Source organism: Oncorhynchus keta, unplaced genomic scaffold (genome assembly GCF_023373465.1).
Source record: "Oncorhynchus keta strain PuntledgeMale-10-30-2019 unplaced genomic scaffold, Oket_V2 Un_scaffold_630_pilon_pilon, whole genome shotgun sequence".
NCBI classification, from domain to species: domain Eukaryota; kingdom Metazoa; phylum Chordata; class Actinopteri; order Salmoniformes; family Salmonidae; genus Oncorhynchus; species Oncorhynchus keta.
In genome coordinates this window covers 479,893-504,061 of record NW_026290978.1, presented here as the reverse complement: position 1 = coordinate 504,061, position 24,169 = coordinate 479,893, and the positions used below count along the sequence as shown (strand labels likewise).

At 48.6% G+C, this 24,169-nt stretch overlaps 1 protein-coding gene and 1 long non-coding RNA gene across 17 annotated transcripts in view; both read left to right on the top strand.

The window, feature by feature from the left end:
* Positions 1-24,169, top strand: part of chchd3a (coiled-coil-helix-coiled-coil-helix domain containing 3a) — a 297,090-nt gene that overhangs the window by 53,843 nt on the left and 219,078 nt on the right. The gene's annotated exons all lie outside the window — the stretch shown is intronic.
* Positions 13,375-14,874, top strand: LOC127929272 (uncharacterized). 5 transcript variants are annotated; one of them, XR_008134207.1, is made up of 3 exons: positions 13,375-13,441; positions 14,626-14,656; positions 14,781-14,874. It is a non-coding gene; the product is annotated as an uncharacterized LOC127929272 (long non-coding RNA). The 5 variants fall into 5 exon arrangements; XR_008134204.1 differs by lacking the exon at positions 13,375-13,441 and adding an exon at positions 13,705-13,751 and having other exon boundaries at positions 14,606-14,656; XR_008134206.1 differs by lacking the exon at positions 13,375-13,441 and adding an exon at positions 14,063-14,129.

Sequence of the window (24,169 nt, the reverse complement as noted above, 5' to 3'; positions counted from 1 at the left end):
ATGCTGTGAATGGTAACCAATGAGGAAGAGAAAAGGACATTGACGTATGACATACGCCACCAGACACAGTCACAGTCTGCATGTCCGTCCGTGTGTCTGCTCTTCAATGAAATCATACACTTCGCCATCCCTTTTTGCTTTTCAACGATTCTTGCCCTCCGGAGTCGAAAACTCTCAGAACAGCCAATCAATCACGAGCCACACCATTCCAGTCCAGACACAGGCTCAACCCCAAGGCAGACATTTCAATCAAACCCAGAGTCATCAATCTTGAGCTCCACGGTCCACAGTGGCGGATTTGTGATTTGTCGAAGAGTCCCCCTCAAAAAAGCCGTCCTTTTAAAATATATGCTTAAAGTGTCAAATGGCCGCCCTTTCTTCACTTCCGTAAAGAAGTCGGTGGAATAGCAGCAGGTGTTTGCTTTTTCACAACGCCGTTACCGGTCGCATTGCTTTTTTCACAACGCTGTTACCGGTCGCATTGCTTTTTTCACAACGCCGTTACCGGTCGCATTGCTTTTTTCATAACGCCGTTACCGGTCGCATTGCTTTTTCACAACGCCGTTACCGGTCGCATTGCTTTTTTCATAACGCCGTTGCTTTTTCATAACGCCGGTCGCATTGCTTTTTCATTGCTTTTTCAACGCCGTTACCGGTCGCATTGCTTTTTCATAACGCCGTTACTTTTTCATAACGGTCGCATTGCTTTTTTTTCATAACGCCGTTACCGGTCGCATTGCTTTTTTCACAACGCCGTTACCGGTCGCATTGCTTTTTCATAACGCCGTTACCGGTCGCATTGCTTTTTCACAACGCCGTTACGGTCGCATTGTTTTTTTCACCGGTTACCGTCGCATTGCTTTTTCATAACGCCGTTACCGGTCGCATTGCTTTTTTTCATAACGCCGTTACCGGTCGCATTGCTTTTTTCATAACGCCGTTACGGTCGCATTGCTTTTTCATTGCTTTTTTCAAACGCCGTTACCGGTCGCATTGCTTTTTTCATAACGCCGTTACCGGTCGCATTGCTTTTTTTTTCATAACGCCGTTACGGTCGCATTGCTTTTTTCATAACGCCGTTACGGTCGCATTGCTTTTTCATAACGCCGTTACGCCGGTCGCATTGCTTTTTTCACAACGCCGTTACCGGTCGCATTGCTTTTTCACAACGCCGTTACCGGTCGCATTGCTTTTTCACAACGCCGTTACCGGTCGCATTGCTTTTTCACAACGCCGTTACCGGTCGCATTGCTTTTTCATAACGCCGTTACCGGTCGCATTGCTTTTTCATTACCGGTCGCATTGCTTTTTCATAACGCCGTTACCGGTCGCATTGCTTTTTCATAACGCCGTTACCGTTTGCTTTTTCACAACGCCGTTACCGTCGCATTGCTTTTTCACAACGCCGTTACCGGTCGCATTGCTTTTTTCACAAACGCCGTTACCGCCGTCGCATTGCTTTTTCACAACGCCGTTACCGGTCGCATTGCTTTTTTTCATAACGCCGTTACCGGTCGCATTGCTTTTTCATAACGCCGTTACCGGTCGCATTGCTTTTTCATAACGCCCGTTACGCCGGTCGCATTGCTTTTTCATAACGCCGTTACCGGTCGCATTGCTTTTTTCATAACGCCGTTACCGGTCGCATTGCTTTTTTCATAACGCCGTTACCGGTCGCATTGCTTTTTTCACAACGCCGTTACCGGTCGCATTGCTTTTTTCATAACGCCGTTACCGGTCGCATTGCTTTTTTGTGACGTGAAGAACAAACGGTTGTTGATTTCTAGACCGTTATTTGAAGGCTTGTCTGAACAGATAGAATGGACCTCCAAGCCTGTGGATTGTTATCTCATCTCATATGTTGCATCCAATTATACACTCCTGTTTATCTTCCCACTTTAACTGAATGGACCACAATTACTGTTGTCATAGTTATCAGTATCTTATTATCTTGATGATGGCAGTCTGATGATATAATGGCAGTCTGAAGCGGTAGCCAGGTTAAATCTCTGTCTTTGTTTGTCTGCCCTATCAATATAACCAGGCTTTAATGTGAGTTGGCATGAAGTCCTTTCTTTCTAGCTAACAGTGGGGTTTAATGTAACGCGTGACGACTGCTCTCCCTCGGTCTCCCTCAAGCCCATCTTTTCTCCCTGCCAGCGTAAAATCTACCTATGCTCCAGTTAAACTGTCTTCATTTGATGCTCGGCTGGCCTGAAAATGACTTCCGTTAAGCTTACACAACCACCACCCCTCTCCCACTCTTCTCTCTTCCCCTTCCTCTTTCTCTCCTTCCCTCTCTTCCTTAGAAAAAGTGCCGTCTCCAGCAAATGTCCCCTTTGTACAAATGTGTACTTCAAATGCTGTTGCGTTGTACATACAGCCTACTGGGCTCTGCTGATAATGGACCACCATTTAATTTCCCAGGTATTAGAGGAGACTTGCTGGGTTTTGAATTGGATGGACTTGTGGCATTTGAAAAACAGCGTCCCCTTTAAAATAAATAAATAAATGATTCCACCAGGGAGCAAGAGAAGAATCCAGCTCCGTATCTTTAGTGTGGAGTCAGATAAACAGGAGAAGAATCCAGCTCCGTATCTTTAGTATGGAGTCAGATAAACAGGGAAGAATCCAGCTCCGTGTCTTTAGTATGGAGTCAGATAAACAGGGGAAGAATCCAGCTCTGTGTCTTTAGTATGGAGTCAGATAAACAGGGGAAGAATCCAGCTCCGTGTCTTTAGTGTGGAGTCAGATAAACAGGAGAAGAATCCAGCTCCGTATCTTTAGTATGGAGTCAGATAAACAGGAGAAGAATCCAGCTCCGTGTCTTTAGTATGGAGTCAGATAAACAGGGGAAGAATCCAGATCTGTGTCTTTAGTATGGAGTCAGATAAACAGGGGAAGAATCCAGATCTGTGTCTTTAGTTTGGAGTCAGATAAACAGGGGAAGAATCCAGCTCCGTGTCTTTAGTATGGAGTCAGATAAACAGGGGAAGAATCCAGATCTGTGTCTTTAGTTTGGAGTCAGATAAACAGGGAAGAATCCAGCTCCGTGTCTTTAGTTTGGAGTCAGATAAACAGGGGAAGAATCCAGCTCTGTGTCTTTAGTATGGAGTCAGATAAACAGGGAAGAATCCAGCTCTGTGTCTTTAGTTTGGAGTCAGATAAACAGGGAAGAATCCAGCTCCGTGTCTTTAGTATGGAGTCAGATAAACGGGAAGAATCCAGCTCTGTGTCTTTAGTGTGGAGTCAGATAAACAGGGGAAGAATCCAGCTCCGTGTCTTTAGTGTGGAGTCAGATAAACAGGGGAAGAATCCAGCTCCGTGTCTTTAGTATGGAGTCAGATAAACAGGAGAAGAATCCAGCTCTGTGTCTTTAAGTATGGAGTCAGATAAACAGGGAAGAATCCAGCTCTGTGTTTTTAGTTTGGAGTCAGATAAACAGGGAAGAATCCAGCTCCGTGTCTTTAGTATGGAGTCAGATAAACAGGGGAAGAATCCAGCTCCGTGTCTTTAGTTTGGAGTCAGATAAACAGGAGAAGAATCCAGCTCTGTGTCTTTAGTATGGAGTCAGATAAACAGGGAAGAATCCAGCTCTGTGTCTTTAGTATGGAGTCAGATAAACAGGGAAGAATCCAGCTCCGTGTCTTTAGTATGGAGTCAGATAAACAGGGGAAGAATCCAGCTCCGTGTCTTTAGTATGGAGTCAGATAAACAGGGGAAGAATCCAGCTCCGTGTCTTTAGTATGGAGTCAGATAAACAGGGAAGAATCCAGCTCCGTGTCTTTAGTATGGAGTCAGATAAACAGGGGAAGAATCCAGCTCCGTGTCTTTAGTATGGAGTCAGATAAACAGGGAAGAATCCAGCTCCGTGTCTTTAGTATGGAGTCAGATAAACAGGGGAAGAATCCAGCTCTGTGTCTTTAGTATGGAGTCAGATAAACAGGGGAAGAATCCAGCTCCGTGTCTTTAGTATGGAGTCAGATAAACAGGGGAAGATTCCAGCTCTGTGTCTTTAGTATGGAGTCAGATAAACAGGGGAAGAATCCAGCTCTGTGTTTTTAGTTTGGAGTCAGATAAACAGGGGAAGAATCCAGCTCTGTGTCTTTAGTATGGAGTCAGATAAACAGGGAAGAATCCAGCTCTGTGTCTTTAGTATGGAGTCAGATAAACAGGGAAGAATCCAGCTCCGTGTCTTTAGTTTGGAGTCAGATAAACAGGGAAGAATCCAGCTCCGTGTCTTTAGTGTGGAGTCAGATAAACAGGGAAGAATCCAGCTCCGTGTCTTTAGTATGGAGTCAGATAAACAGGGGAAGAATCCAGCTCCGTGTCTTTAGTTTGGAGTCAGATAAACAGGAGAAGAATCCAGCTCCGTGTCTTTAGTATGGAGTCAGATAAACAGGGAAGAATCCAGCTCTGTGTCTTTAGTATGGAGTCAGATAAACAGGGGAAGAATCCAGCTCCGTGTCTTTAGTTTGGAGTCAGATAAACAGGGAAGAATCCAGCTCCAGTCTTTAGTGTGGAGTCAGATAAACAGGGGAAGAATCCAGCTCCGTGTCTTTAGTATGGAGTCAGATAAACAGGGAAGAATCCAGCTCTGTGTTTTTAGTTTGGAGTCAGATAAACAGGGAAGAATCCAGCTCTGTGTCTTTAGTATGGAGTCAGATAAACAGGGGAAGAATCCAGCTCCGTGTCTTTAGTATGGAGTCAGATAAACAGGGGAAGAATCCAGCTCTGTGTCTTTAGTATGGAGTCAGATAAACAGGGGAAGAATCCAGCTCCGTGTCTTTAGTATGGAGTCAGATAAACAGGGGAAGAATCCAGCTCTGTGTCTTTAGTATGGAGTCAGATAAACAGGGGAAGAATCCAGCTCCGTGTCTTTAGTATGGAGTCAGATAAACAGGGGAAGAATCCAGCTCCGTGTCTTTAGTATGGAGTCAGATAAACAGGAGAAGAATCCAGCTCCGTGTCTTTAGTATGGAGTCAGATAAACAGGGGAAGAATCCAGCTCCGTGTCTTTAGTTTGGAGTCAGATAAACAGGGGAAGAATCCAGCTCCGTGTCTTTAGTTTGGAGTCAGATAAACAGGGGAAGAATCCAGCTCTGTGTCTTTAGTATGGAGTCAGATAAACAGGGAAGAATCCAGCTCCGTGTCTTTAGTATGGAGTCAGATAAACAGGAGAAGAATCCAGCTCTGTGTCTTTAGTATGGAGTCAGATAAACAGGGGAAGAATCCAGCTCCGTGTCTTTAGTATGGAGTCAGATAAACAGGAGAAGAATCCAGCTCCGTGTCTTTAGTTTGGAGTCAGATAAACAGGGGAAGACTCCAGCTCCGTGTCTTTAGTTTGGAGTCAGATAAACAGGGGAAGATTCCAGCTCTGTGTCTTTAGTATGGAGTCAGATAAACAGGGAAGAATCCAGCTCCGTGTCTTTAGTATGGAGTCAGATAAACAGGGAAGAATCCAGCTCTGTGTCTTTAGTATGGAGTCAGATAAACAGGGAAGAATCCAGCTCCGTGTCTTTAGTATGGAGTCAGATAAACAGGAGAAGAATCCAGCTCTGTGTCTTTAGTTTGGAGTCAGATAAACAGGGGAAGAATCCAGCTCCGTGTCTTTAGTATGGAGTCAGATAAACAGGAGAAGAATCCAGCTCTGTGTCTTTAGTTTGGAGTCAGATAAACAGGGGAAGAATCCAGCTCCGTGTCTTTAGTATGGAGTCAGATAAACAGGAGAAGAATCCAGCTCTGTGTCTTTAGTTTGGAGTCAGATAAACAGGGAAGAATCCAGCTCCGTGTCTTTAGTATGGAGTCAGATAAACAGGAGAAGAATCCAGCTCTGTGTCTTTAGTTTGGAGTCAGATAAACAGGGGAAGAATCCAGCTCCGTGTCTTTAGTATGGAGTCAGATAAACAGGAGAAGAATCCAGCTCTGTGTCTTTAGTGTGGAGTCAGATAAACAGGGGAAGAATCCAGCTCCGTGTCTTTAGTATGGAGTCAGATAAACAGGGAAGAATCCAGCTCCGTATCTTTAGTATGGAGTCAGATAAACAGGGGAATAATCCAGCTCTGTGTCTTTAGTATGGAGTCAGATAAACAGGGAAGAATCCAGCTCCGTGTCTTTAGTTTGGAGTCAGATAAACAGGGGAAGAATCCAGCTCCGTGTCTTTAGTATGGAGTCAGATAAACAGGAGAAGAATCCAGCTCCGTGTCTTTAGTTTGGAGTCAGATAAACAGGGGAAGAATCCAGCTCCGTGTCTTTAGTATGGAGTCAGATAAACAGGGAAGAATCCAGCTCTGTGTCTTTAGTATGGAGTCAGATAAACAGGAGAAGAATCCAGCTCCGTGTCTTTAGTTTGGAGTCAGATAAACAGGAGAAGAATCCAGCTCCGTGTCTTTAGTTTGGAGTCAGATAAACAGGGGAAGAATCCAGCTCTGTGTCTTTAGTGTGGAGTCAGATAAACAGGGAAGAATCCAGCTCTGTGTCTTTAGTATGGAGTCAGATAAACAGGAGAAGAATCCAGCTCTGTGTCTTTAGTATGGAGTCAGATAAACAGGGAAGAATCCAGCTCCGTGTCTTTAGTTTGGAGTCAGATAAACAGGGAAGAATCCAGCTCTGTGTCTTTAGTTTGGAGTCAGATAAACAGGGAAGAATCCAGCTCCGTGTCTTTAGTATGGAGTCAGATAAACAGGGGAAGAATCCAGCTCTGTGTTTTTAGTTTGGAGTCAGATAAACAGGGGAAGAATCCAGCTCTGTGTCTTTAGTATGGAGTCAGATAAACAGGGAAGAATCCAGCTCTGTGTCTTTAGTATGGAGTCAGATAAACAGGGGAAGAATCCAGCTCCGTGTCTTTAGTATGGAGTCAGATAAACAGGGGAAGATTCCAGCTCCGTGTCTTTAGTATGGAGTCAGATAAACAGGGGAAGAATCCAGCTCTGTGTTTTTAGTTTGGAGTCAGATAAACAGGGGAAGAATCCAGCTCTGTGTCTTTAGTATGGAGTCAGATAAACAGGGAAGAATCCAGCTCTGTGTCTTTAGTATGGAGTCAGATAAACAGGGAAGAATCCAGCTCTGTGTCTTTAGTATGGAGTCAGATAAACAGGGGAAGAATCCAGCTCCGTGTCTTTAGTATGGAGTCAGATAAACAGGGGAAGAATCCAGCTCTGTGTCTTTAGTATGGAGTCAGATAAACAGGGGAAGAATCCAGCTCCGTGTCTTTAGTATGGAGTCAGATAAACAGGGAAGAATCCAGCTCCGTGTCTTTAGTATGGAGTCAGATAAACAGGGGAAGAATCCAGCTCTGTGTCTTTAGTATGGAGTCAGATAAACAGGAGAAGAATCCAGCTCCGTGTCTTTAGTATGGAGTCAGATAAACAGGGAAGAATCCAGCTCCGTGTCTTTAGTATGGAGTCAGATAAACAGGGGAAGAATCCAGCTCTGTGTCTTTAGTATGGAGTCAGATAAACAGGGGAAGAATCCAGCTCTGTGTCTTTAGTATGGAGTCAGATAAACAGGGAAGAATCCAGCTCTGTGTCTTTAGTATGGAGTCAGATAAACAGGGGAAGAATCCAGCTCTGTGTCTTTAGTATGGAGTCAGATAAACAGGAGAAGAATCCAGCTCCGTGTCTTTAGTTTGGAGTCAGATAAACAGGGAAGAATCCAGCTCCGTGTCTTTAGTTTGGAGTCAGATAAACAGGGGAAGATTCCAGCTCTGTGTCTTTAGTATGGAGTCAGATAAACAGGGAAGAATCCAGCTCCGTGTCTTTAGTATGGAGTCAGATAAACAGGGAAGAATCCAGCTCTGTGTCTTTAGTATGGAGTCAGATAAACAGGGAAGAATCCAGCTCCGTGTCTTTAGTATGGAGTCAGATAAACAGGAGAAGAATCCAGCTCTGTGTCTTTAGTTTGGAGTCAGATAAACAGGGAAGAATCCAGCTCCGTGTCTTTAGTATGGAGTCAGATAAACAGGAGAAGAATCCAGCTCTGTGTCTTTAGTTTGGAGTCAGATAAACAGGGGAAGAATCCAGCTCCGTGTCTTTAGTATGGAGTCAGATAAACAGGAGAAGAATCCAGCTCTGTGTCTTTAGTTTGGAGTCAGATAAACAGGGAAGAATCCAGCTCCGTGTCTTTAGTATGGAGTCAGATAAACAGGAGAAGAATCCAGCTCTGTGTCTTTAGTTTGGAGTCAGATAAACAGGGAAGAATCCAGCTCCGTGTCTTTAGTATGGAGTCAGATAAACAGGAGAAGAATCCAGCTCTGTGTCTTTAGTGTGGAGTCAGATAAACAGGGAAGAATCCAGCTCCGTGTCTTTAGTATGGAGTCAGATAAACAGGGAAGAATCCAGCTCCGTGTCTTTAGTATGGAGTCAGATAAACAGGGAATAATCCAGCTCTGTGTCTTTAGTATGGAGTCAGATAAACAGGGAAGAATCCAGCTCCGTGTCTTTAGTTTGGAGTCAGATAAACAGGGAAGAATCCAGCTCCGTGTCTTTAGTATGGAGTCAGATAAACAGGAGAAGAATCCAGCTCCGTGTCTTTAGTTTGGAGTCAGATAAACAGGGGAAGAATCCAGCTCCGTGTCTTTAGTATGGAGTCAGATAAACAGGGAAGAATCCAGCTCTGTGTCTTTAGTTTGGAGTCAGATAAACAGGAGAAGAATCCAGCTCCGTGTCTTTAGTTTGGAGTCAGATAAACAGGAGAAGAATCCAGCTCTGTGTCTTTAGTTGGAGTCAGATAAACAGGGGAAGAATCCAGCTCTGTGTCTTTAGTGTGGAGTCAGATAAACAGGGGAAGAATCCAGCTCTGTGTCTTTAGTATGGAGTCAGATAAACAGGAGAAGAATCCAGCTCTGTGTCTTTAGTATGGAGTCAGATAAACAGGAGAAGAATCCAGCTCCGTGTCTTTAGTTTGGAGTCAGATAAACAGGGAAGAATCCAGCTCTGTGTCTTTAGTTGGAGTCAGATAAACAGGGAAGAATCCAGCTCTGTGTCTTTAGTATGGAGTCAGATAAACAGGGAAGAATCCAGCACCGTGTCTTTAGTATGGAGTCAGATAAACAGGGAAGAATCCAGCTCTGTGTCTTTAGTTTGGAGTCAGATAAACAGGGAAGAATCCAGCTCTGTGTCTTTAGTATGGAGTCAGATAAACAGGAGAAGAATCCAGCTCCGTGTCTTTGGTGTCCTTGGCTTTAGGGGTCAGTCATGTTAGCAGTGTGTCCTTGGCTTTAGGGGGTCAGTCATGTTAGCAGTGTGTCCTTGGCTTTAGGGGTCAGTCATGTTAGCAGTGTGTCCTTGGCTTTAGGGGTCAGTCATGTTAGCAGTGTGTCCTTGGCTTTAGGGGTCAGTCATGTTAGCAGTGTGTCCTTGGCTTTAGCGGTCAGTCATGTTAGCAGTGTGTCCTTGGCTTTAGCGGTCAGTCATGTTAGCAGTGTGTCCTTGGCTTTAGCGGTCAGTCATGTTAGCAGTGTGTCCTTGGCTTTAGCGGTCAGTCATGTTAGCAGTGTGTCCTTGGCTTTAGCGGTCAGTCATGTTAGCAGTGTGTCCTTGGCTTTAGGGGTCAGTCATGTTAGCAGTGTGTCCTTGGCTTTAGGGGTCAGTCATGTTAGCAGTGTGTCCTTGGCTTTAGGGGTCAGTCATGTTAGCAGTGTGTCCTTGGCTTTAGGGGTCAGTCATGTTAGCAGTGTGTCCTTGGCTTTAGCGGTCAGTCATGTTAGCAGTGTGTCCTTGGCTTTAGCGGTCAGTCATGTTAGCAGTGTGTCCTTGGCTTTAGCGGTCAGTCATGTTAGCAGTGTGTCCTTGGCTTTAGGGGTCAGTCATGTTAGCAGTGTGTCCTTGGCTTTAGGGGTCAGTCATGTTAGCAGTGTGTCCTTGGCTTTAGGGGTCAGTCATGTTAGCAGTGTGTCCTTGGCTTTAGGGGTCAGTCATGTTAGCAGTGTGTCCTTGGCTTTAGGGGTCAGTCATGTTAGCAGTGTGTCCTTGGCTTTAGGGGTCAGTCATGTTAGCAGTGTGTCCTTGGCTTTAGCGGTCAGTCATGTTAGCAGTGTGTCCTTGGCTTTAGGGGTCAGTCATGTTAGCAGTGTGTCCTTCAGAAGCCAGTCTCATTCCCCTGCCACTGGAGGTGCTGCTCTTTCTGCAAAGCTCCCTCTCTTTATCTGGGGGACTCACAAGGGCTTTATGTGTTGGAGTGTGTGTGTGTGTGTTATCGCTAATAGGCAACTGACATCCAATCAAAGGATATGAATCCCTGCTGTGTGTGTGCCACATTCTCTCTCTGGGAGTGCCTGTTGACTAGCCATTACTTACTGCCCACTCTGCCCTGGTCCATCCAGACATCCAGACTGTGATGCCCACACGCAGTGCCAATGTGTCAGCGCCAGTATTTGGTCAGGCAGAGGTCAGACCTAATTGGCAGGACCTGTGGCTGGCACGGGCAGTGGCGGGCGCGGTTGCCTCACCCCAGCAGCTAATTGGCATGGCTGGCTGCCAGAAGCGGGCTGCTGATCTATGGCTGGCTTGGATTGATGGATGAATGCAGGTGTCAGGAAAGCTGCTTTCTGACAGAGTGCTTGTAAAGTCAATTTACAGCCTCTGAAGCAACGGGCGGCTGCGGTGCGGGTGATGTTGGAGTATTTTTGAAACGCTAGTTATTGTAAAAGTTTCTGAAGCTGAGATGGAATCAGAATCAGCCTTGCTCAAGAGGGATCTGGAAACAGATGGTGTATGAATATTTTTCCTCACCTTTTTTGTTTTGTCATACGTTGTCTTTTTTTTTACATTAGAAGAATCTAAAATTCTCTTGGCAGAGTAATGGCACAGAGTAACAGCATGGTTATTAAACTGCTCTGATAATTGCTGCAGGCCCCATGAGACATTGCCCGACGCTCCTTAATTGTCGAGCTGTTGAGTGTCCGAAGGTCAGGGAAGCAAGGAGGAGTGAGAAGTCTAGTGGGCCAGATGGGTCACTGTTCTGTTAGTGTTCAGTGTGTGTGTATTGTGCAGTGAGCTCCCTCGTACACCCAGGCGACCAGCGTTCACTCTGCACTCTCCGGGCTTGTTTGGTAGCTTGTTTTCTTCCTTCTCTCTCATGGTTTAACTGCAGGATAAATCATATTAATGAGTCTGTTTTGGAAGTGAACAGTTGGTCTAGCTAATGACACTAGATCTTTTTAAGGGGAGAGGGAGAGAGTTATGTGGAGGTTGCAGGGTGTACACCAGAGGTATTGGAACCATATGGAGAGGGTGAAGAAGTGCTGAGGTATTGAGTGATGGATGGGAGAAGAATGGATGGGAGAAGAATGGACAGATGTAGAAGAGAGAGAAACCAGAGGAGGTGAGTAAGTAACGTGGATGAACACACAGCAAGCGAGTAAGAAGAAAGTGGAGGTCTATTGAAGCAGTCAGCCAGCCAGTGGAGGTCTATTGAAGCAGTCAGCCAGCCAGTGGAGGTTTATTGAAACAGTCAGCCAGCCAGTGGAGGTCTATTGAAGCGGTCAGCCAGCCAGTGGAGGTTTATTGAAGCAGTCAGCCAGCCAGTGGAGGTTTATTTAAGCAGTCAGCCAGCCAGTGGAGGTTTATTTAAGCAGTCAGCCAGCCAGTGGAGGTTTATTGAAGCAGTCAGCCAGTCAGTGGAGGTTTATTGAAGCGGTCAGTCAGCCAGTGGAGGTCTATTGAAGCAGTCAGCCAGCCAGTGGAAGTTTATTGAAGCAGTCAGCCAGCCAGTGGAGGTCTATTGAAGCAGTCAGTCAGTGGAGGTCTATTGAAGCAGTCAGCCAGCCAGTGGAGGTTTATTGAAGCAGTCAGCCAGCCAGTGGAGGTCTATTGAAGCAGTCAGTCAGTGGAGGTCTATTGAAGCAGTCAGCCAGCCAGTGGAGGTCTATTGAAGCAGTCAGCCAGCCCAGTGGAGGTTTATTGAAGCAGTCAGCCAGCCAGTGGAGGTCTATTGAAGCAGTCAGCCAGCCAGTGGAGGTCTATTGAAGCAGTCAGCCAGCCAGTGGAGGTCTATTGAAGCGGTCAGTCAGCCAGCCAGTGGAGGTCTATTGAAGCAGTCAGCCAGCCAGTGGAGGTCTATTGAAGCAGTCAGCCAGCCAGTGGAGGTCTATTGAAGCAGTCAGCCAGCCAGTGGAGGTCTATTGAAGCAGTCAGCCAGCCAGTGGAGGTCTATTGAAGCAGTCAGCCAGCCAGTGGAGGTCTATTGAAGCAGTCAGCCAGCCAGTGGTCTATTGAAGCAGTCAGCCAGCCAGTGGAGGTTTATTGAAGTGGTCAGTCAGCCAGCCAGTGGAGGTCTATTGAAGCAGTCAGCCAGCCAGTGGAGGTCTATTGAAGCAGTCAGCCAGTGGAGGTCTATTGAAGCAGTCAGTATGGTGATTTTTCAGTAGCATATTGTGAAATAATGATGTAATGAAACAGAATCATTAAAAGTTTTAAAGGAACCTGTAACCACACCTGTATAGCCTAAAAAAAAGCCAATATACAAAAGAAATAGATACCCATTGTAATCCAGATGCATGCATGGATAAGAAATGTCATAATCAAAAAATGAATGTACTTATGACTATAGCCTGGTGGGTGCTGATATAATCTATATAATGAATTTACTTGTGACTGCAGCCTGGCAGAGGCCCCTATAATTTTTTAAACCAAACTGTCAGTTGCGCCACAAATATGATCGGTTCAGTGATTTGTTGAGGCGGGAAAAAGCCTGCCTCAAAGAAGAATTTAGGATGTGGGAACAATAGTGGCGCGAAGCAAAAAATAATTGATCATTAACATAAAGAGGAGTAACTATGTGATTTAAGGATGAAAACTGTATAAAAGTAGTGTGCCGAGGCTGGGAAGACAGTTGATCCATGGACCAGCTCGGCTTGTTACTTTGTAATAAAGTCTCTTTTGAATTCACAAGTTCCGGTATCTGAGAAATATTATTGGACCAATATTTCTACGACATCAGCCAGCGGAGGTTGTAGGGGCCGGTCGGGCAGCGGAGGTCTGTTGTAGGGGCCGGCCGGGCAGCGGAGGTCTGTTGTAGGGGCCGGCCGGGCAGCGGAGGTCTGTTGTAGGGGCCGGCCGGGCAGCGGAGGTCTGTTGTAGGGGTCAGCCGGCCAGTGGAGGTCTGTTGAAGCAGTCCGGCCAGGCAGTGGAGGTCTGTTGTAGGGGCCGGTCGGCCAGCGGAGGTCTGTTGAAGGTGCCGGCCGGGCAGCGGAGGTCTATTGAAGTGGTCAGTCAGCCAGCGGAGGTCTGTTGAAGGTGCCGGCCGGGCAGCAGAGGTCTGTTGTAGGGGCCGTCGGGCAGCGGAGGTCTGTTGTAAGCCGGTCGGCCACGGAGGTCTGTTGCCAGCCAGTGCCGGCCGGGCAGCGGAGGTCTGTTGTAGGTGCCGGCCGGGCAGCGGAGGTCTGTTGTAGGGGCCGGTCGGGCAGCGGAGGTCTGTTGTAGGTGCCGGCCGGGCAGCGGAGGTCTGTTGTAGGGGCCGGTCGGGCAGCGATGTCTGTTGAATCATTAAAAGGCTGGGCAGCGGAGGTCTGTTGTATAGCGGAAAAAAGGGCCAATATACGGAGGTCTGTTGTAGATGCCGGCGGCCAGCGGAGGTCTGTTGTCAAAAAAGCAGAATGTACTCTGTTGTAGGGGCTGGTCGGGCAGCGGAGGTCTGTTCTATATAAGCGGAGGTCTGTTGCAGCCTGGCAGAGGCCCCTATAATTTTTGTAAACCGGCCGGGCAGCGGAGGTCTGTTGTAGGGGCCGGTCGGGCAGCGGAGGTCTGTTGTAGGTGCCGGCCGGGCAGCGAGGTCTGTTGTAGGGGCCGGTCGGGCAGCGGAGGTCTGTTGTAGGTGCCGGCTGGGCAGCGGAGGTCTGTTGTAGGGGCCGGTCGGCAAAAAATAGGTCTGTCATGTAACATAAAGCGGAGGTCTGTTGTGATTTAAGGATGAAAACTGTATAAAGGTGCCGTGCCGGGCAGCTGGGTCTGTTGATCCATGGACCAGGTCTGCTTGTTACTTTGGCCATAAAGGTCTGTTGAAGGTCCGGCCGGGCAGCGGAGGTCCGTATCTGAGAAATATTATTGGTGCCGACATCAGGCAGCGGAGGTCTGTTGTAGGGGCCGGTCGGGCAGCGGAGGTCTGTTGTAGGTGCCGGCCGGGCAGCGGAGGTCTGTTGTAGGGGCCGGTCGGGCAGCGGAGGTCTGTTGTAGGTGCCGGCTGGGCAGCGGAGGTCTGTTGTAGGGGCCGGCCGGCCAGCGGAGGTCTGTTGTAGGGGCCGGTCGGCCAGCGGAGGTCTGTTGTAGGGGCCGGTCGGGCAGCGGAGGTCTGTTGTAGGTGCCGGCCGGGCAGCGGAGGTCTGTTGTAGGGGCCGGTCGGCCAGCGGAGGTCTGTTGTAGGGGCCGGTCGGCCAGCGGAGGTCTGTTGTAGGGGCCGGTCGGCCAGCGGAGGTCTGTTGTAGGTGCCGGTCGGCCAGCGGAGGTCTGTTGTAGGGGCCGGTCGGCCAGCGGAGGTCTGTTGTAGGGGCCGGTCGGCCAGCGGAGGTCTGTTGTAGGTGCCGGCCGGGCAGCAGAGGTCTGTTGTAGGGGCCGGTCGGGCAGCGGAGGTCTGTTGTAGGAGCCGGTCGGCCAGCGGAGGTCTGTTGTAGGTGCCGGCCGGGCAGCGGAGGTCTGTTGTAGGTGCCGGCCGGGCAGCGGAGGTCTGTTGTAGGGGCCGGTCGGGCAGCGGAGGTCTGTTGTAGGTGCCGGCCGGGCAGCGGAGGTCTGTTGTAGGGGCCGGTCGGGCAGCGGAGGTCTGTTGTAGGTGCCGGCTGGGCAGCGGAGGTCTGTTGTAGGGGCCGGTCGGCCAGCGGAGGTCTGTTGTAGGGGCCGGTCGGCCAGCGGAGGTCTGTTGTAGGGGCCGGTCGGCCAGCGGAGGTCTGTTGTAGGGGCCGGCCGGGCAGCGGAGGTCTGTTGTAGGGGCCGGTCGGCCAGCGGAGGTCTGTTGTAGGGGCCGGTCGGCCAGCGGAGGTCTGTTGTAGCGGCCGGCCGGCTGCTACATCGGCAGCACCAGCGTGAGGTCCCAATGTCACCAGCAGATTCTCCACATCCATCTCTTTTGCCATTTGCTTTTCTCTTTCTCTCTTGTTTTCTTTCTCTGTCAACCCCTTCCATTGTCTTCCCTCCCTGCATCACTTTGACCCTCTCCGGGTTGTTTCCCCCTCCTTCTTTCTGTTGTTCTCAGTCCCCCAGGGGAGTCTGTCCTCTGAAGGCACTAAACCTGTTCCTTCACGTCACAGTGTGTCCTCTACACGCAGGTCAAGGCCTGCGTCCCAAATGGCACCCTATTCCCTACATTTTCCACGAGGCCTCAGGCCCAAAGTAGTGTACTTTTTGGTGGATGTGCTGCCATTTGAGACGTAACCGGGGAGTTTTCTGCCTCCCACCACTCTGTATCCTCGTCTTTTTCTCCCCATTGTTGTGGATGGCCCCATAGAGCCCTGGCTCTAGTTTGGTCTTTGTGTGGTTGTTGTCCACACTTCAGGACCGTGGAGGTAATGAACGACCAGGGCCTCCTCAGACACTAGCGCCTGCTGAAAGTGACAGATGGGTAGGATCCTCCTGAGGTTCTCCTAACCCCCCCTTTCCACAAGCCCCAGGGGAGCCGAGACAGAGATGAAGGCAACTCAAACGCACGATTATCAATCAGCCAGGATTATCAATCAGTCGGTTTACAACACGAGCTGCTGATCAGCTAATGAATCAATGTAATATTGATCATTTTACCAAGCATGAGCAGTTCAGTGATATTCCTTAAATGATTCCAAATGGATGGAAATGAATTGAGTTATGTTCCTAACTAGCCTAGACGTTTTAGTGGAATGTTTTGGTTATGGTGTTCATTAGGAACACGGCACCTTGCTGAAAAGCAGTCCTCTATCAATACCAAGGCACATATTTCTCTTTAAAAATGTCTTTATTTTTACTATGTTTTGCATTGTGGAATAATAGTGAAGATATGAACACTATCAAATAACACTAATAGTGTTAAAAAATAAGTGTTAAACAAATCCAAATATATTTTAATACTTCAAAGTAGCCACCCTTTGCCTTGACAGCTTTGTCTTCACTATTATGCTCCAATGTAGAAAATGGTGAAAGTAAAGACAAACCCTTGAGAGTGTGTCCAAACTTTTGTCTGTCACTGTGTGTCAAACACATTCCATTTGCTCCATTGCTATCTTTTATTATGATCCCCACCGCAGCCTCCTGTGGTCTGTATTGATCTTAATGTCTCAGACACTAGGGGCAGCAGGGTCTAGGTGAGAGACCAGGGGTGGGGGGGTAACATCTTTCTATCAGCCCCCATCAGTGATTTAAGGACAGCTGCTGTAGACCAGGCCTAATGTGAGCTCTACTCACAGCCATTGAGCTAGTGACTTATGAGTGATGAGTGTCTTTAAACAAGCACACACACAAAAGCACACACGCCCTCTGTCCTGCCCAGGTCTGCCCTTTGACCTCCAGAGGCATCCTTATCCATTACTCACTGCTCCAGACAGACACACACGGTGGGACAGACACTTAGGCCTGTGGGTCTCTGCCACACCTCGATGGCGTTCAAGTGTGTGTGTGGCATCCGTGGCGTGCTTGCATATATCGAGAAAGTTGAATGAATTAAATGTAACTCTCCTTTGTGTGTGTGTGTGAGAGAGGGGCAAAGGGAGTTTCCGCTGATTACTGGCTATCGTATACCTGCCATCATTATAGGTGTCCTATATAACCTGTCCTAGAGAGAGTAATAGGTGGTGATGAACTTCACTGCTCCTCTGTAGAACTCTGCCTCTTAAGTCTAATTAGCAAGGTGGTAGAATGACTAGTGGGGAGAGCCAATGGACTCCTGACAGAAGGGCTGCTCTCTCCTGATGTTTAAGAGCCACTCAGTGTAATATGCTGCAGTAATGCTGCCAGTAAGAGAGACATCGTATACTCTGCCATCATTTTCATTTGATCTGTGGATGATACCATTTAAAGATAGTGGTGGGTGATGTGCCATATTGGGTTTAGGTGGTTTGTGTGTGTGTGTGTGTGTGTGTGTGTGTGGATTTATGTCTAGTGAATGGTGTGTGGGAAGTGTGTGTGTGTGTGTGTGTGTGTGTGTGTGTATGCATGTCTGTGCATGGTGACTGAAGTGTGTGTGTGTATGCATGTCTGTGCATGGTGACTGAAGTGTGTGTGTGTGTGTGTGTGTGTGTGTGTGTATGCATGTCTGTGCATGGTGACTGAAGTGTGTGTGTGTGTGTGTGTATGCATGTCTGTGCATGGTGACTGAAGTGTGTGTGTGTGTGTGTGTGTGTGTGTATGCATGTCTGTGCATGGTGAATGAAGTGTGTGTGTGTGTAGCATGTCTGTGCATGGTGACTGAAGTGTGTGTGTGTGTATGCATGTCTGTGCATGGTGACTGAAGTGTGGTGTGTGTATGCATGTCTGTGCATGGTGACTGAAGTGTGTGTGTGTGTATGCATGTCTGTGCATGGTGAATGACTCCTGACAGAAGTGTGTGTGTGTGTATGCTGTGCATGGTGACTGAAGTGTGTGTGTGTGTGTGTGTGTGTGTATGCATGTCTGTGCATGGTGACTGAAGTGTGTGTGTGTGTGTGTGTGTGTGTGTGTGTGTGTGTGTGTGTGTGTGTGTGTGTGTGTGTGTGTGTGTGTGTGTGTGTGTGTGTGTGTGTGTGTGTGTGTGTGTATGCATGTCTGTGCATGGTGACTGAAGTGTGTGTGTGTGTGTGTGTGTATGCATGTCTGTGCATGTGAATGATGTGTGCTGTGCATGGTGAATGCTGTGTGTGTGTGTGTGTGTGTGTGTTTGCATGTCTGTGCATGGTGACTGAAGTGTGTGTGTGTGTGTGTGTGTGTGTTTGCATGTCTGTGTGGTGACTGAAGTGTGTGTGTGTGTATGCATGTCCATCTGCCATCATTTTGTGTGTGTGTGTGTGTTTGATCTGTGGATGATAATGAATTTGTGTGTGTGTGTCTGTGCATGGTGAATGAAGTGTGTGTGTGTGTATGCATGTCTGTGCATGGTGAATGAAGTGTGTGTGTGTGTGTGTATGCATGTCTGTGCATGGTGACTGAAGTGTGTGTGTGTGTGTGTGTGTGTGTGTGTGTGTGTGTGTGTGTATGCATGTCTGTGCATGGTGAATGAAGTGTGTGTGTGTGTGTGTGTGTGTGTGTGTGTGTGTGTGTGTGTGTGTGTGTGGGTGGATGCATGTCTGTGCATGTGACTGAAGTGAATGCATGTCTGTGCATGGTGAAGTGTGTGTGTGTATGCATGTCTGTGCATGGTGAATGAAGTGTGTGTGTGTATGCATGTCTGTGCATGGTGAATGAAGTGTGTGTGTGTGTGTGCATGTCTGTGCATGGTGACTGAAGTGTGTGTGTGTGTGTGTGTGTATGTCTGTGCATGTGACTGAAGTGCATGTCTGTGCATGGTGACTGAAGTGTGTGTGTGTGTGTGTGTGTGTGTGTGCATGTCTGTCCATGAATGAAGTGTGTGTGCATGTGTGCATGCATGTCTGTGCATGGTGACTGAAGTGTGTGTGTGTCTGTGCATGGTGAATGAAGTGTGTGTGTGTGTATGCATGTCTGTGCATGGTGAATGAAGTGTGTGTGTGTGTATGCATGTCTGTGCATGGTGAATGAAGTGTGTGTGTGTGTGTGTATGCATGTCTGTGCATGGTGAATGAAGTGTGTGTGTGTGTGTGTGTGTCTGTGCATGGTGAATGAAGTGTTTGTGTGTGTGTGTCTGTGCATGGTGAATGAAGTGTGTGTGTGTGTATGCATGTCTGTGCATGGTGAATGAAGTGTGTGTGTGTGTATGCATGTCTGTGCATGGTGAATGAAGTGTGTGTGTGTGTATGCATGTCTGTGCATGGTGAATGAAGTGTGTGTGTGTGTATGCATGTCTGTGCATGGTGAATGAAGTGTGTGTGTGTGTATGCATGTCTGTGCATGGTGAATGAAGTGTGTGTGTGTGTATGCATGTCTGTGCATGGTGAATGAAGTGTGTGTGGTAGTGAAGTTGTTTGCCGGCACTGCTTGTTTGTTATTGATTGACTAGTCTTCAAATATTCACCTCGTCCAAATTTGACAACTCAAATTCACCTCTCTTTCTGCCATGTTCATCCATATTCATTGACCTGCACTGGGCACCCTCTCTCTCCCTTAATCTCTCCCTCTCCTCCCTCCATCTCTCACTTCCCTCACACCACCTCTGTTCCTCAGCCAATTGACACCAGCCAGCGGTCACATTGGCCTGACCCCTGACCCTTTGCCTGCTGGAGCGGACAGTGCACCGCATCAGAATTAGTTTGTCACCTGGCCCTGTCAAGCAGCTCTGTGATGTATGGGCCCCACCGTGCAACTCTGACCTGTGTGTTGTACCGGTCATTTAGATGGGCTGCCTGAGTGAGAGAGCATTGATTATGATGTAGTGAGGGATGGGGCCAGTCATAGACAGGCTCAGGTAGGGTCAAAGACTGAGAGAAGGTTGTGGAAGAAGTGGTTCCAATTTAGTGTGCTTTGTTTGCAATGTCATCATATGCAAGGATGTCATCAAAGCAATATGTTAATTAGTTCTGTAATTGTAGCTAAACCGAGTGAGTTATCTTTCAGGGTGTGTAAAAGTTGGGAGAGCGTATGAATCCTGACTAGAAATTGTGTGTACATGCTTATGAGGTAATGCAGTTCTCCATCATCACGTTCCCCAACACTCTGAGCTCTCACAATGCTGCAGTTATTTTTATTTCTGCTCTTTACCTTCCTTTAGAAGTCTTTAAAGAGTGAGGGAGTTGGAATGAAAGTCGGCTCCTGACACAGCACATTGTGCTTGTGTCACACACACACACACACACACACACACACACACACACACACACACACACACACACACACACACACAGCGGCCAAACTGCAGCACTCTGCTAATTAAAAAACATGGCTGCCGCTTATTTATTTGCCAGCAGCTAATTGATATTCAGCGAGACGTTCAGCCCCCTAAACGATGTGTTTAATCTGACGGTAGGGTCTCGAAGGCCTGCTCTGTCAGCCAGATGCAGACAGTATGAGAAAAGTTTGTGTAACTACAGTACTTTTACTTTGGTGTAATGTCCAGGGCTGGTTTCCCAAACGCATCGTAGCACCTTGATCACCTTTCATCCATTTAGATTAGTAATTAAGAGGATCTTAGTGCTACGAGGCTTTTGGGAAACCAGCCCTGGACATGGTCCCAAACATGAGAGGATTTGTCTATTTTAGTGCCTCTTGGTCTTTACTTTTCTCTCTCTTTATTTCTTTCTCTCTCTTGTTCTCTTTGTTCTCACAACTTCCTCTCTGTCCCTCCTGAGGGCCACATGTCAGAGGAACGGTGGCCAGCCTGACTGCTCACTATGAGAGTCACATGTCAGAGGAACGGTGGCCTGCCTGACGGCTCACTATGAGGGTCACATGTCAGAGGAACGGTGGCCAGCCTGACGGCTCACTATGAGGGTCACATGTCAGAGGAACGGTGGCCAGCCTGACGGCTCACTATGAGGGTCACATGTCAGAGGAACGGTGGCCAGCCTGACTGCTCACTATGAGTCACATGTCAGAGGAACGGTGGCCAGCCTGACTGCTCACTATGAGTCACATGTCAGAGGAACGGTGGCCAGCCTGACTGCTCACTATGAGGGTCACATGTCAGAGGAACGGTGGCCAGCCTGACTGCTCACTATGAGTCACATGTCAGAGGAACGGTGGCCAGCCTGACTGCTCACTATGAGGTCAGAGGAACGGTGGCCAGCCTGACTGCTCACTAGTCAGAGGAACGGTGGCCAGCCTGACGCTCACTCACTATGAGGGCCACATGTCAGAGGGGTCACATGTCAGAGGAACGGTGGCCAGCCTGACTGCTCACTATGAGTCACATGTCAGAGGAACGGTGGCCAGCCTGACTGCTCACTATGAGGGTCACATGTCAGAGGAACGGTGGCCAGCCTGACTGCTCACTATGAGTCACATGTCAGAGGAACGGTGGCCAGCCTGACTGCTCACTATGAGGGTCACATGTCAGAGGAACGGTGGCCAGCCTGACTGCTCACTATGAGGGTCACATGTCAGAGGAACGGTGGCCTGCCTGACTGCTCACTATGAGTCACATGTCAGAGGAACGGTGGCCTGCCTGACTGCTCACTATGAGTCACATGTCAGAGGAACACTGCTCACTATGAGTCACATGAGGAGAGCCTGACGTCACTATGGGGTCACATGTCAGAGGAACTGGCCTGCCTGACTGCTCACTATGAGTCACATGTCAGAGGAACGGTGGCCTGCCTGACTGCTCACTATGAGTCACATGTCAGAGGAACGGTGGCCTGCCTGACTGCTCACTATGAGGGTCACATGTCAGAGGAGCTGACTGCTCACTATGAGGGTCACATGTCAGAGGAGCGGTGGCCAGCCTGACTGCTCACTATGAGGGCCACATGTCAGAGGAACGGTGGCCAGCCTGACTGCTCACTATGAGGGCCAGGCCACATATCAGAGGAACGGTGGCCAGCCTGACTGCTCACTATGAGGGTCACATGTCAGAGGAACGGTGGCCAGCCTGACTGCTCACTATGAGGGCCAGGCCACATATCAGAGGAACGGTGGCCAGCCTGACTGCTCACTATGAGGGTCACATGTCAGAGGAACGGTGGCCAGCCTGACTGCTCACTAGGCCACATATGAGTCCAGCCTGACTGCTCAGAGTCACATCTCAGAGGAACGGTGGCCAGCCTGACTGCTCACTATGCCATGTCAGAGGAGCGGCCAGCCTGACACTATGAGGGCCACATGTCAGAGGAACGGTGGCCAGCCTGACTGCTCACTATGAGTCACATGTCAGAACGGTGGCCAGCCTGACTGCTCACTATGAGGGTCACATGTCAGAGGAACGGTGGCCTGCCTGACTGCTCACTATGAGTCACATGTCAGAGGAACGGTGGCCTGCCTGACTGCTCACTATGAGGGTCACATGTCAGAGGAGCGGTGGCCAGCCTGACTGCTCACTATGAGGGTCACATGTCAGAGCCTGACTGCTCACTATGAGGGTCACATGTCAGAGGAACGGCCAGCCTGACTGCTCACTATGAGGGTCACATGTCAGAGGAGCCTGACGGGCTATGAGGGCCATGTCAGACTGCCAGCCTGACTGCTCACTATGAGGGTCAGGCATGTCAGAGGAACGGTGGCCAGCCTGACTGCCACTGACTGAGGAACTCCAGCCTGACTGCTCACTGAGGGCCACATGTCAGAGGAACGGTGGCCAGCCTGACTGCTCACTATGAGGGTCACAGGGCCAGGCCACATGAGGCCAGCCTGACTGCTCACTATGAGGGCCACATGTCAGAGGAACGGTGGCCAGCCTGACTGCTCACTATGAGGGTCACATGTCAGAGGAGTGGTGGCCAGCCTGACTGCTCACTATGCCTGAGGAACGGTGGCCAGCCTGACTGCTCACTATGAGGGCCACATGTCAGAGGAACGGTGGCCAGCCTGACTGCTCACTATGAGGGCCAGGCCACATATCAGAGGAATGGTGGCCAGCCTGACTGCTCACTATGAGTCACATATCAGAGGAACGGTGGCCAGCCTGACTGCTCACTATGAGGGTCACATGTCAGAGGAGTGGTGGCCAGCCTGACTGCTCACTATGAGGGTCACATGTCAGAGGAGTGGTGGCCAGCCTGACGGCTCACTATGAGGGTCACATGTCAGAGGAACGGTGGCCAGCCTGACGGCTCACTATGAGGGCCACATGTCAGAGGAATGGTGGCCAGCCTGACTGCTCACTATGAGGGTCACATGTCAGAGGAGTGGTGGCCAGCCTGACTGCTCACTATGAGGGTCACATGTCAGAGGAGCGGTGGCCAGCCTGACTGCTCACTATGAGGGTCACATGTCAGAGGAGTGGTGGCCAGCCTGACTGCTCACTATGAGGGTCACATGTCAGAGGAACGGTGGCCAGCCTGACTGCTCACTATGAGGGTCACATGTCAGAGGAGTGGTGGCCAGCCTGACGGCTCACTGTGATAAATCACCTTTTATCCACCCTTTTCATTCTCTCTCTCTTCCCTTTTTCAAGTTCGCTTCCCTTGTCTTTTTGTCTCCACTTTCACCCCCCCTTTCTCCCCCCTACAGCCTCTTCATTAGGGGAACAAAAGTGGGTCGGTGGTCATGGAAGGCTGTCCCATTGTTTGGGCTTTAGTATGATTAGATTATCTTTAGGGCCACTGAATGGGGTTAATCAGTGGGAAGAAATCCTGACAGCGTGCAGTGTGTGTGTGTTGTCTGAATTAGACCATATGAACTACTGTAGTCCAAAGAGAAACTCTTAACACCTGCTACAAGATCAGACACACAGAGAAGAAAAACAAAATCCCTGGACACATTTGTGTCACTGCCTCCCTTTTTTAATGTCCCTTTAGTTTCCCTTTTACTACACATGTGTGTCTCCCCACTCTGTGAGTACAGCTGCTCTGCTGTGTGTATGTTTGGGATCAGTGTGTGTGTTGATGTGTCTGAGCCATGTTTGTGTCTGGGCGTGTGTTTTCTTTTGTCTTTCTCCATCTGTAATCATGGTGATACAAAGTCCTACCCGCCCCTGTCAGAGATGTTCTGTTTCAAGCTTGATTGAGCTGTGGAAGGGAGACAGTTGTTTGGCACGCAGCGTCACCGTTTGGGCTGCCCAGTACACTATTAGATTTCATGGAGCCCGTCTTCTAACAGTCACGCATAGCACAGCTCAGTCAGTCAGTCAATTTAGTTCAGTCTTTCTGTCAGTCAATTTAGTTCAGTTCAGTTAGTCCGTATGTCTTTCAATGCGTACATAGATGTAGGATCTTAATTGGGGCGGCAGGGAAGCCTAGTGGTTAGAGCGTTGGACTAGTAACCGAAAGGTTGCAAGTTCGAATCCCGAGCTGACAAGGTACAAACCTGTCGTTAACCCCTGTTCCTAGGCCGTCATTGAAAATAAGGATTTGTTCTTAACTGACTTGCCTAGTAAAATAAAGGTAAAAATTTAAAAATTGAATCACTTTTGTTGCTGAGAATTTTCAGGAAATGCAGATGAGTTTCGTGATTTCCATAAATTAAAGATGCTCGATGCAGAAATTGTTCCGCCATTTCCTGGTGTCTAAAATTCTCAT